General features: G+C 47.7%; 2 pseudogenes; both read left to right on the top strand.

Moving 5' to 3' along the window:
- Positions 1-719: 719 nt before the first annotated feature.
- On the top strand, positions 720-1,308 carry LOC123101767 (ATP synthase protein MI25-like; annotated as a pseudogene).
- A 970-nt stretch (positions 1,309-2,278) lies between these two features.
- Positions 2,279-2,894, top strand: LOC123108324 (putative ATP synthase protein YMF19; annotated as a pseudogene).
- The last annotated feature ends 8,768 nt before the right edge of the window (positions 2,895-11,662 follow it).

The raw sequence follows: 11,662 nt of genomic DNA, 5'->3' as shown, positions 1-11,662 counted from the left end.
GGAAAACCTTGTTAGGTGCACTCGTAGGTGAGCTCAAAGCGAGGATTCATGTGTTCTTTCTTCTCAAGAAGACGGAATGATTGCTCGGTATGATATAGATTCTTAACCAGGGGTTTGGTAGCTTATGCCCCCTAGTTTGAAATGTAGAGCAGAAATGGTTGAAACGGCTCCCGTTGTGTGTGGGAATTCTTTCAAATGTGCATGGCCTGGCGACTGACAGGATGCCCCTGCGAGTGCTATTCCATGTGCTGGAAAACCTCTTTGGCACATCTTTCGCGATCTAGTTAACAACACTTTAGTGACTCATGTCTTCCATGGCTTAAACCTGCTTATTATACTAGAAACAATGGAATACCTCAAGTTGGATATAGGTGAGGTGGGACTTAAGAATGCCTTGTCTGGAACATCTCTTCAAAGCAAGAATTAGTGTATAGAAAGGAAGCAGCATTTCCTTTCAGCTGCTTTTAAAAAGTCCCCGTGGATATAGCCCACTTCTCATTTCTCAACACCAGCTTATCTTCTCTTTTCTTAAGTATAAGAGGGATAGGTACTTATTCCTGGCCGGCGGTATCATTGCTGCTCCCCGCCTAATGCGGATCATTGTGCAATGCTTATGTGAAATCTCAATCCAAAACAGATTCGTTTCGTTGGTAGAACCCACGCCGACGTCAAGATCAGTCTCCTTTCCTTTCAAAAGTGAGTGAGCAGAGCTGAAAAAGATGGAGTTACCTGGAGATGAGATTTCTTTCTACGGATATGAAGGATAGAAATATGCTATTTGCTGCTATTCCATCTATTTGTGCATCAAGTCTGAAGAAGATCTCAATCTATAATGAAGAAATGGTAGTAGCTCGTTGTTTTATAGGCTTTCTCATATTCAATCGGAAGAGTTTAGGTAAGACTTTCAAAGAAACTCTCGACGGGAGAATCGAGTCTATTCAGGAAGCATTGCAACAATTCTTCAATCCTAACGAAGTAATTCCGAAGGAATCCAATGAACAACAACGATTACTTAGGATCAGCTTGCGAATTTGCAGCACCGTAGTAGAATCATTACCAACGGCACGCTGTGCGCCTAAGTGCGAAAAGACAGTGCAAGCTTTGTTATGCCGAAACCTAAATGTAAAGTCAGCAACACTTCTAAATGCCACTTCTTCCCGCCGCATCCGTCTTTAGGACGATATAGTCACAGGTTTTCACTTTTCAGTGAGTGAAAGATTTGTATCCGGGTCTACGTTCAAAGCTTCTACCATAGAACTAATTCGAGAAGGCTTGATAGTCCTAAGAAAGGTGAGGGTGTCCGAATGAGAAAGACCAATCCAAAACTTCTTCGTTTCATTGGAAAAACCAACGCCGGCGTCAAGATCAATCTCCTTTCCTTTCTCTTTTCGGGAGCAGAGCTGAGAAAGATGGGAAATTCCAATGATTCTTCGTTCATTATTTCCAAGTGTCATTCTTTTGTTCATTGCTATACCATCATTTGGTCTTGCGTTGCCAGTACTAATAATGGCATTAGTTGTCTTATTCGGAGTTCAAGGAATAGCCTTTCATCTTGGGAATGAGAATGTCATGGATCTCAATGTTCTCGTCATGACCAATGCTCCTAACGAGGGTGACTTTCCCATAGACCAACCTCCCATTGGCGGACTACCAGACCTCCAGCAGGAAATGGCGCACGCCGCCCATCCCGAAGACATTATTTCAGAGTTGACTTCCAAGGTTGAAAGAATATTTAACGAAGTAGGCACTCCTCTTCCTTTAGAGGAGGGTGAGTCTGCACGACCGTTCACTGAAAATCTTATATTCTGGAATAGTGAGGGAGGAGATACTCTTCAACAAATCTTCTCTGATTATACGGAAGCTAGGGATGCAAGTGAATTTGTTGCAACAGCCACCAATCTAGCGAAGCAGTCTCGCCGCGCCGAGCTCGGTGAACCAGATTCTCCCGACCCCGATGCGCCTGCGGAAGAGCAGGAGGCTCATTCCACGGGATCCCCTGAAAGCACAAAAGAAAATGATGGGGCGAACGAGGCAGGCCCATCTTCTTCGAGGAAGCATAAAAGGTAGGATGATGATTCAGGGTCCGAAGATGACGATTCGGGGGGACCCGGGGAATCTCCAGATCCAGTGGAAATCGTTTACGAAGGGGATGCACAAGGGTACAACTGGGAGGGGAATTAGGTTGGCCGCCAACTTCACCTACCTTTCTATCTGAGTTCTTCCCTCTTGATGCTTTCGAACGACCCCTAAATTTCACAAAATCCTTTTTTTCTTTCTTATTTGAAATCCAAATCGAAATGCCTCAACTTGATAAATTAACTTATTTCTCACAATTCTTCTGGTTATGTCTTCTCCTCTTTACTTTTTATATTCTCTTATTTAATAATAATAATGGAATACTTGGAATTAGTAGAATTCTCAAACTACGGAACCAACTGCTTTCGCACCGGGGGGTGAGATCCGGAGCAAGGACCCTAAGAATCTGGAAGATATCTCGAGAAAAGGTTTTAGCACCGGTCTCTCATATATGTAATCCAGTTTATCCGAAGTATCCCAATGGTGTAAGACCGTCGACTATTTGGGAAAAAGGAGGAAAATCGCTCTGATCTCTAATTTCGGAGAAATAAGTGGCTCACGAGGAATGGAGAGACAGATTCTCTATTTGATCTCGAAGTCCTCATATAACACTTCTTCTAGTCGGATCACTTTTTGGAAAAACATAATGCTCACACATGTTCCACACGGGCAAGGAAGCATAATATCATGAAAGCCGTCTGATAATCTTTCTATAGGTTCCCCGAAGAGAATGGTCTCATCACAAAAACACTTTCTATATGTTCTGTTATTTCGAGATTCGAAGAAGCAAGCAAGTTTTTCATATAGTTGTTTTTGTGTAGTGATCTCTGTTCATGGAGATCACGAGGCCACTGATACTCGAAGTGGTTAGGTGGGATAGAAGAGAGGGAAAGCGGGCTTCTATCACATAGTTTCTCTTTCAGGGTACATAGGACGACCCTCTCGTCATTACCTTTTGTGCTTACCCGTAGCTAGCTGTGCCTGAAGTCATGGATGATGCTATTCCCACTGAGATATGTGCTGCAAAATGGAAGCTGTGTTAGTCCTCGGCTAAAATCATCTTCCTTTATTAAAGACCATATAGAAGAGGGGATATAGTCGTTCAAAGCTAAGGTGAGTATGTTCCAGCTAATTCCTCAGATTCCACTTTCCTGTCTGTCCATGTAAAAAGGAGTCCAGCCCACAAGGAGAGGGAATCCACAATAATATCTGTTTTAGATGCTTTCTACTATGTTTCAAGTGATCAAAGAATAGTATCTTTAGACAGAACTGAAATAGCAGATGCAGATTCGAATGTTAAGGTTATTAAAGCTTAAAAGAAAAAGCAGTCATAGGTTAGGTGACTAAGAAAAGAATGTGGAAAGGGTCACAGATAGGATTGGTATATTAGTTTCAGCTATAACAGAGGTTTCTCAGCATGTTTCTATCTGGTTGGTATCCGCTGGTACCATTCATTGTGAGTGCTTTTAGGGGTTGCTCAACTCTCGGCTATTTTCACCATCTAAATGATTGCATCTTCCCGTTCTCACAATTTCTCAAAGGTTATTGTATTGATACTATGGAATTTATAGTGAAAAAACAATAGGGTTCAATTCGATTCATTTTGGAAACTCTAGCGGGGCCATCCCAAATTCCTCTCAGCTATCATAATTGAATAAAAGGGATCGTATAGCTTTCCAATCCAGCAACATACATCTATCACCTAGGCGTAACTGCCAACATCAGTATGTAGAAAGAATCTGTTTAGAATGGTTTAGAGTCGGAACCAAGGCAATATATCCAGGATTCCGTGTCCCTCCAACTCCATCCATTGGGCGGCGTCTTTTCATCCGGAGAAGCTGTCGAAGCGATAGCCATGTATGATCCCCGTATCTGTGAAAGAGCAGGGTCTTCCTAGTGGAGTCTAGAAAAAGAGCCGGGTATTCTGAGTGGAGTCTGGAATGAGACCTGCTGCCTCTGGCTTGACCATTAGCTGCTCTATCTGTTATTGGCATGGCATTCCTGAACCCATAGAAAAAGAAGGATTAGGAGACGTCCATCGAAATAGACTAGGAGGCCTCTCACTAGCGCTATATAAGCTGCCGGATTCCCTTTCACTTAAAGCCATTCCAACAATCTATTCGTCGTAAGCCCTTCTAGCAGGAGCAGGGGCTGGAGCAGGAGACAGGTCAAGCAGGAATGGTGAGTCACTCACAAAAGGTATTCACACCGAGCTTGACCAACCAACCTATGCACAATCTGATACCCCTCCTCTCGAAACGGAAGAACCAAGGGAAGCTTAGACCAAGCCATTGATCTATTCGAATTAGAGAGCCTGGAATGGTGTTACCAATAGCCCAGCCCCATCTTCATCCGCATCTTCATCTTAGGAATGCCTTTACCCATCCACCTAGGAACATAGAAAGCTACCATTTCTTGTTGCACCATTCTGGAGTCCGTGGGTCAAGCTCACTTCCCGGGAATGCTATCGCTATCCTTTGAAACTAGTTCTCTCATTCTTCTGTTTCATACAGCCTAAGATTGGAAATCGAAATCCCCAAACAGACAGACGAGCTTCCCAGACCCCGATATGGAGATGGCGACTCAAGTCTTGCATGCCGGAAGGAGTGATTCTAGTCTAGGAGATCTATCAAACCCAAGTCTTTCTTTTATGAGCCTCGATCAATAATCAGTGTTGCACGCACCCATACCAAAACAAGAAACGGTACACTTTCCCTATCCCCATTCCCGTACCCTTTCCATCTACTGGCCAAGGTTTCCATTCTTTCTACTGGCCATGGCCAAGGAAAGGAATAGCCAGCACCCATAAATTCTATGCAAACACTTCTCATCACCTTTTCCGCACCCAACCTGGTCTAGTGAGTCCAGGCCTAAGGATGGATACCTCTGCCTCGAGCTGACTTGACTATGTTCGATTCTATTGGATTCCATTCTCATCTCTGTGAGGAAGGATCCATAAAGCCAGCTAGGCCTCTTCTTATCGAAGGATCTATTACATCCTATTCAAGCGAGAAACCTTTTGAGTCATGACTAGGTTATAGATCTGTATGGGATCCGCTAGGCACAGCCCGCGGTAGATCCCTTAGCGCAAAAGTAGGCAACCCTATGGCACCAAGTGGGTCAATCAAGTGATCAAGTATGATTCATCTCTAAGCGAGCATAGAATATACAAAGCTTTCCATCTTCACCAACGGCAGATTTCTATCTTGCCATTTCAATTTGGCTCTATGAGAAGCTTGTATCCCTCGCTGTGACTACTATTCTTGTGTACAAACCTATGGTGGATAAACCTCTATGGTGCATGCATATCTGTTTCGCCTAACTTGTCTTAGTCATTCCCACATTGAATCGAATAAAATAGGACCAAAAGACGGAGGTTTCTGAACTTTTTTATGCTGTATGCCTAAGTTTCCAAACCCGTCTTGAAGGTTACTTTACCAGAGAAGTAGGTCCTATTGACCAAGAAGTGGAAAAAGCATAGTCGGTACTTCTTAATGCGGTATGTAAGCTGGTTATCCTGACTAACAATCATGCCTTGCTTGGATTTAGGGATTAGGAATTCTTATTGGGAAAGAGATTGGATTGGCATTCAAGTAGGAGTAGATCCTATTGGTCCAAAGTAGGCATTCTTGTATCAATTAAAGTAGCTATCTTCATGAAATAAGCGCTAAGATTCTAGTTCAAAGATAGGAGCATTAAGCTCTAAATCCAGTCAGTCCAGCTGGAAGTTTCACTAACTACTTAGGGAACTAGGGACCAGACCAGAGTTATGATTGGTGTATTCCATTCCTACCGTAATTGAGACTTGCCCTCGCTCGCGGGTGATTCCTTATAGCTTCCCCATAGGACGGGGACCCTTCAGAAGAAGGTATATGCCCATAGTATCTAGAAAATATTCATGGTTGCAAGAGCGAGGTTAGCCATCCTCACCATCACCATCAAATACCGGTACGGATTGGCTGGCTTACTATGATTGGCTGGCTTACTATGGGGAAGGGGGAAAACAACGTTAGTCCGGGTTAGTTCCATTCAAATCATGCAAATTAGAGTCCAAAACAAGGGCAAAAGATTTTGGAAAGGTATATACAATGGAGACGTATCACAGCGCGGGACAAACGTACTTTCTCCCGTGAACCAGAGACAACCTTGGGGGGCTTTACGGGAGTTCAGACCGCTGCCACGCCCGCTCGTGACCATCCTGGCCCATCAACCCTCCCACCTGTCCTGCGCGTGTTTCTCGCCGAAACGGTCACCGTCGCCCCAAAGTGTCATTGCTCACATTTATGCCCGGCCAAAGTGGACGCAGCCGCTCACTTGCGCCGGCATTGAAGCGACACGTCGTGTGATAGCCTGGCTTATTAGGGATGATAGACTACCCATATCAATAAGGAATTCCTTCTTTTCCAGGAGCCCATTCGGACAGAACTCCAAAGTTAAGCGTGCTCAGCTTGAAGTAGTGTCAGGATGGGTGACCAACCGGGAAGTTGCTCCCTGGTGCGCACGAGTGAGGACAAAGTGCGCAGAAAATACTAGTATTGATCTGTGGGGCCAGTCTAGATCCCGCCAGGAGTAACGACCACCGGCGAGTGTGTCCGGGGTGTTATAAGTTGGTATTAGAGCCGACCCTCGCAGTTACATGGATGTTTGCGGACAGGTGCGCGATCATGTTGTGCATGACGTTTGTGACCCGTCGTGGCACACGGCATGGCACATGTGCCGGACTAGAAGCACAGACGTATGTGCCAAGAGGGAACGTTCCTGTGGCCCAACGAGGACGTCGGTTCCTCTGAGTGGGGGTGTATGTGATAGCCTGGCTTATTAGGGATGATAGACTACCCATATCAATAAGGAATTCCTTATTTTTCGGGAGCCCATTCGGATAGAATTCTAAAGTTAAGCATGCTCAGCTTGGAGTAGTGTCAGGATGGGTTACCGACCGGGAAGTTGCTCCCGGGTGCGCACGAGTGAGTTAAGCGTGCTCAGCTTGGAGTAGTGTCAGGATGGGTTACCAACCGGGAAGTTACTCCCGGGTGCGCACGAGTGAGGACAAAGTGCATAGAAAAGACTAGTATTGATCTGTGGGGCCAGTCTAGATCCTGCCAGGAGTAATGACCACCGGCGGGTGTGTTTGGGGCATTACACGCCGACCGAGACAGTGTCGCTTCCTGGTACAGGTGACTACTGCATTTCAAACGACGCGATGGCCGCCCGTCCGTCTGCCATCCACATTGATGGCACGCGGTTGCCAAGGCATCTCCTTCGGCACCACACGTCCGTCCCTCTTCCGCCTAGCATTGCTATATAAACCGCTGCCCTGGCCATAGCTGAAGGAAATATGCCCTAGAGGTAATAATAAAGTTGTTATTTTATCCTCTCTCCATCCGGGAAAAGTTGTCACCGTGGATTTTTTGCAAAACCCCCCCTTTTCTTTAGTCTGACACAACCCGCACTCCTCCGCCGCTCACCTGCTCTGCTCAGCTCAACTCAGCTCACTCGCTCGTCCTCCGCCGCAGCTCCCCTGCTCCGTTGCCCGTCCCCTCCTCCGCCGCCCCCCTGCTCCGCTGCTCCCCTCCTCCTCCGCTCCCCTCCTCCTCCGCCTCCCTGCTCACCATCCATTTCCCTGTGCAACTCCCGCCTCCCATACCTAAAAATCATGTCTTCCCCCAATTAGCGGCAACGAGGATGAAGCGATGCTCGATCTGGAGGGCACGGGGACGAGGGCGGTGACAAGCGTAGTTCTTGATGATGCAGAGCACGGTGGGTGCTTCAGTGGGCTTCTACAGTGAACTCCATCCTCTCTTTCCCCACCACCAGCACCATCTCTGGTCGCTCCTGAGGGAGTCCTGGATTAGGGGGTCTCCAGACAGCCGGACTATATCCTTTGGCCGGACTGTTGGACTATGAAGATACAAGATTGAAGACTTCGTCCCGTGTCCGGATGGGACTCTACTTGGCGTGGAAGGCAAGCTAGGCAATACAGATATGGATATCTCCTCCTTTGTAACCGACCTTGTGTAACCCTAGCCCCCTCCGGTGTCTATATAAACCGGAGGGTTTTTGTCCGCAGGACAATATACAATCATACCATAGGATAGCTTCTAGGGTTTACCCTCTCTGATCTCGTGGTAGACCAACTCTTGTAATACTCATATCATCAAGAACAATCAAGCAGGACGTAGGGTTTTACCTCCATCAAGAGGGCCCGAACCTGGGTAAACATCATGTCCCCTGCCTCCTGTTACCATCCGCCTTAGACGCATAGTTCGGGACCCCCTACCCGAGATCCGCCGGTTTTGACACCGACATTGGTGCTTTCATTGAGAGTTCCACTGTGTCGTCACCATAAGGCTTGATGGCTCCTTCAATCATCGCTAGCGATGCGGTCCTGGGTGAGGCTTTCCTCCCTAGACAGATCTTCATATTCGGCAGCTTTGCACTGCGGGCCAATTCGCTTGGCCATCTAGAGAAGATTGAGAGCTACGCCCCTGGCCATCAAGTCAGATTTGGAAACTTGAACTACACGTCCGACATCCGCGGAGATTTGATCTTCGACGGATTCAGGCCCATGTCGGACGCGTCGTACAGTCTTGACGAGCATGACGTAACTCTGCCGTCGGACAGTGTTCGGGAGATCGCATCCGCAGCTACTCCGCCCATCAATCCGGAGCAAGTCGCGCCATCTGAGAGCGGAGGGATGGACCCCGCCATGGAGGCCGCACTCTCAGTGGCGACAGAGCTGGATACTGACTTCACCCCTTACAAGAGCCATGTCGCCAAATCACTGGATTCATCTCCGGCCATGGACTCTAAGCCTCTCATATCCGTGCCCGTCGAGTCCGACTGGGCGCCGATCATGGAGTTCACCTCCGCGGACATCTTTCAGCACTCACCCTTCGGGGATGTGCTAAATTCATTAAGGTCTCTCTCCCTGTCAGGAGAACCTTGGCCAAACTATGTCCGGCTAGAATGGGATGCAGACGACGAAGAAATTCTCTGCCCGACCACCACCCACTTAGTAGCCACTGTCGATGACTTAACTGGCATGCTCGACTTCGGCTCCGAAGACTTCGACGGTATGGACGACGAGGTCAGAGACGAATAGGATCCACCGCCCTCGGGGCACTGGACCGCCACCTCATCATATGATATATACATGGTGGACACCCCCAAAGAAGCCAATGGCGACGAGAAAGCGGAGGATGACCCCTCCAAGAAGCAACCCAAGCGCCAACGTCAGCGGCGCCGCTCTAAGTCCCGCCACAGCAAGAGCAGTGATACCGGCACAGGAGATAATAACACTTCGGATAGCGCCGAAGATAACAACAATCCCCTCCAGCATGGTACAGAGCTAGAGGACGAACAAGCTAGCCCCCCAGAGCAGGCAGCAGATGGAGAACCGGAGGAGGACAATTACATGCCTCTCTCCGAAGACGAGGCGAGCCTCGGCGATGACGAGTTTATCGTGCCTGAGGGCCCCGTCGAGCAAGAGCGCTTCAAGCGCCAGCTTATGGCCACGGCAAGTAGCCTAAAGAAGAAACATCAACAACTTCAAGCTGATCAAGACTTGCTAGCAGACAGATGGACCGAAGTCCATGCGGCCAAGGAGCATGAACTCGAGCGCCCGTCCAAGAGTTACCCAAAACGCAGGTTGCTACCTCACCTCAAGGAGGAAGCATTGAAACCTCATTCACCAGTGTACGATGCGGCTGACCGGCCACTACGCGGCCGAGCCAGAGAGGTGTTTCAGCCTAAAGTTCAGACCGCACCCCGTCGCCACTCAGTCAAAAATACTAAGGCCTGGGGCAACACAGAGGACCTGCGAGACATCTTGGACAGTAAGGCAAAAATTGCAAGGTCAATATACGGGACACGAGCACGTGCGCCCACACGGGATGATGATCATCGCATCGGATACACCAAGAGTAAATCCGGCCAGGCCGAATACAGCAGACAAGACTCATACGAACTACGTCGGGATATAGCCCGGCACAGAGGCGCCACACACCCCCTATGCTTCACTGATGAAGTTATGAATCATGAATTCCCGGAGGGTTTCAAACCCGTAAATATCGAATCATACGACGGCACAACAGATCCCGTTGTATGGATTGAGGATTTCCTCCTTCACATCCACATGGCTCGCGGTGACGATCTACATGCCATCAAGTACCTCCCACTAAAACTCAAAGGACCAGCTCGACATTGGCTGAATAGCTTGCCACCAGATTCCGTTGGCAGTTGGGAGGATTTGGAAGATGCATTTCTTGACAACTTCCAGGGCACTTATGTGCGACCACCGGATGCTGATGACTTGAGCCACATAATCCAGTAGCCAGGGGAATCGGCCAGACAATTCTGGACACGGTTCCTGACTAAGAAAAATCAAATTGTAGACTGTCCGGATGCAGAAGCCCTAGCGACATTCAAGCATAACATCCGCGACGAGTGGCTCGCCCGCCACCTCGGCCAGGAGAAGCCGAAATCTATGGCAGCCCTCACAACACTCATGACCCGCTTTTGTGCGGGCGAGGACAGCTGGCTGGCTCGCAGCAACAACACATCAAGGAATTCGGATACCTCGGATACCAAAGCCGTTAACAGTAGGCAAAGTGGTAATAGACCAAAGCGCCGCAATAATGGCGATAACACCAAAGATACGACAGTCAATGCCGGATTCAGAGGCTCTAAATCCGGTCAGTGGAAAAAGCCATTTAAAAGAAATACTCCGGCTCCGTCCAGTCTGGATCGCATACTGGACCGCTCGTGTCAAATCCATGGCACCCTGCTACCTCTTGAGCACTGTGTTGGTTTTCCCCGAAGAGGACGGGATGATGCAGCAAAGTAGCGTAAGTATTTCCCTCAGTTTTTGAGAACCAAGGTATCAATCCAGTAAGAGGCTAAGTGCGAGTCCCTCGTACTTGCACAAAACAAATAAATCCTCGCAACCAACGCAAATAGGGGTTGTCAATCCCTATAAGGCCACTTATGAGAGTGAGATCTGTCACGACCGGTTTTCCAATAAAAATATTTATTGAAAAGCCAATCTTTTAAGTCCAGTATGAGAGAGATCCTCCACACTGGCAGACAAATTCTTGATACAATAAGCCAGTAGCATAAAATATATTACAGGGTCGAACTACGGTTGCTCAACCAAATTATTACAAGCACGCCAATAATCATACATAATGGCGGACAGAACACAGTGGTGTGGAGACATACTACTGACTCAAGGATAGGCTGGTGGTGGAAAAACACAGCGGGGAGAGAACGACAAGACTCTACGTCTGTCATCTCATCGAGCATCGAGGAGAGGCTCGATGAATTTATTTGGTAGCGGAAGCGGATATAAAACAGTGGCCAAATCCAGGGTCGCACAAGACTGACTGGGACTCCTCTAAGTGTCGAGCTCGCTATCGAACTCTTCATCCATGAGATCGCCTTCGTCAGCATCTGGCCAAATCAACAAGCCAGTGAGTACTTTGAAAGTACTCGCAAGACAGTTCGGACGTAAGATATAACAAATGCATGCATGGATGCAACATGATTAATTCCTTAATGCACAATAAATAAAACTGGCATAACGAGT

The sequence above is a fragment of the Triticum aestivum genome, chromosome 5A (assembly GCF_018294505.1).
Source record: "Triticum aestivum cultivar Chinese Spring chromosome 5A, IWGSC CS RefSeq v2.1, whole genome shotgun sequence".
Classification (NCBI taxonomy): Eukaryota; Viridiplantae; Streptophyta; class Magnoliopsida; order Poales; family Poaceae; genus Triticum; species Triticum aestivum.
Note: the sequence above shows the minus strand (reverse complement) of the source record. Positions and strands in the feature narration are given on the sequence as shown.